The following is a 2,237-nucleotide window of genomic DNA, read 5'->3' as shown; positions in this document are numbered from 1 at the left end:
GAAGTGCATTTTCGTTTCATCAGAAATAATACTTAGGAATCGAATGGCAAAATCTCACTTAATTTTACAACAACAAACAATACATCAACAAATTTCTAGCCATTATTTTTGGGAGTACAATTCAAATGCGTTTTGCAGTCGTAAATTTAAATTAAATTATCGATTAGACTGCAGGTTTGACTAGACTTGTCCCCAAGCGTAGACCACGATATACTGGAAAACGATCAAAAGAGAAACATGTTAGTATTTCGTAAAGTCAGCATGCTATAAACGGTATTATTTTCCCCTTTGAAAAGCAACTCTATAGAGGTAATCAAGCACATCCAAACACAAATATATGAATATCTGAGGAACATAAATCACTCACTGAATTGGTTGACGTTAGAGCATATTTCCTGGTATTTGCCTTTTGACTTTGATTATTTGCGTGTGAGTAGAGCGTTATTAGCGTGTATGGCAACAAAAGTTTTCAAATATAATCCGAAAGGAATGTTGGCAGGGGTATAAACTTCAAAAGAAGGTGGGGAACGCTGAAAAGACTAAAAGGATCAAAAAAGGCAAATATTTTTTCTTTGAGCTTTATTTATAAATAGCTATACATACATACAAAGATATGTAAAAAGTTACGCAGAAGTCTAATAAAGCAGTGACACGAAAATTCTGAAGCGATAAAACTTGCAAAGATTTTTTTCTACTCCCTTCTTGTTGTTGTTTTATTTGTTTTTTGTTCTGTAGTCTGCTGTTAGGCGGCAACACTGCCTCATCATGCATGTGACACAGCCATAAGTTTGAGTGTAAATTAACCAGTTTACTTCCACACTCTCATAGACATGTAGAGCTATGTAGCTTTCTGTTTGCCATTTGTTGATATGAACGAGATTTCTGGCCTATCTTTTATGAACATGCTTGTTCTTATTTCTACTTTGCTTGTTGTTGTTGTTTTTTGCTCAGCATATTTTTTTACACTGTCATGCTTGGCACGCTTTCTTGCCTTTGCTGGTTGCCGTAAGTTTTAGTCGGAATAGCTGTCATGATGCCTAATTAAGTCACTCTAATGCACACATGTGCGCTCAGAGGCACACACAGACACTCTCACACATATGTGCATAAACGCACTGTGAGCTTTGCGCAAATTGACTTTCATTGGATGGCAAGCATGTGGGTGTGCTTGGCATTCTTGGCATACGATCCTTTGACAGCTACCAGTTAGCCAACGACAACTAACTGTTCCTTTTCGTCCCATAATGTGTTCATAATATGTGTGCCCATGTATGTGTGAGTGTGTGCGTGTGTGTGGCAAGTAATTGCGTGTTGCTTACGTTTTTACTTTATTGTTATTGTGCATTTTCGTATATTCGTATTTTTCCTTTGGTTTGTTTGCACTTGTGCTGCTTTCGTTTGTCTCAACATTTGCGCTCTTCATTAATTTCGCTTGATTATTGTCACCACAAAGCGTCTGTGTCTGTTTGTTTGTTTGCCTGTAATTGTCCACATTATTTGCAGTAAAACTAGCTTTTTGTTGCAATGAATTCGTCAAGTCAGAAATAAATTCCATTTGTAATTGTCATGATTGTATGGATTACCCACTGTGATGTATTTATAAGCTTTGTGTACTTTGGGGGCGTTTGCGTTCCATCTCAAATGGTGGAAATTTTATTCGAAGGAAATTTTAGTAATTAGTTTGAGTTAGAGAGCATATATTATTATTTTTTTTTATTTGCATGCATAGCATGGTTTATCGAGGTAGTTTGGCGAAGAGCAATCAGAGTGGGTGCAGGTTACGTATACGCTATGTGTATCGCTTGTTAATTGATGGAATCTAGCTATTTCTTTACATAGTTAAAGTAATACATTAATACTAAAACAAATTCATTATATTTGTCATTTATTATTTCAATACCTTGGCGTGGAAAGTGTTGAAATTTAAAAGATAAAAGCTTTATATAGTTCCAGCTTTACGAAGCCGATCCTAGAAAATTATATATTATATATTTTGCGAATTTAATCAGAAAATTTCATATAATACTTTTCCTTTTCCAAGTTGAAAAAAATATTTTTGCAAGTCCATAATATTGCCGCAATTGTTGCTATCCAGCAGGCTCAGAAATTCAGCAATCACTCTCTATATTCTTCATATTAGTAGTAATATTGAGAATTTTCAAATTTATAAAAAATAAATTTTATATTTTACATTTACCATTAATATATTTGTTTTTTAAACTATCTCGAGGTTGACA

This window comes from Zeugodacus cucurbitae, chromosome 6, assembly GCF_028554725.1.
Source record: "Zeugodacus cucurbitae isolate PBARC_wt_2022May chromosome 6, idZeuCucr1.2, whole genome shotgun sequence".
NCBI classification, from domain to species: domain Eukaryota; kingdom Metazoa; phylum Arthropoda; class Insecta; order Diptera; family Tephritidae; genus Zeugodacus; species Zeugodacus cucurbitae.
Note: the sequence above shows the minus strand (reverse complement) of the source record.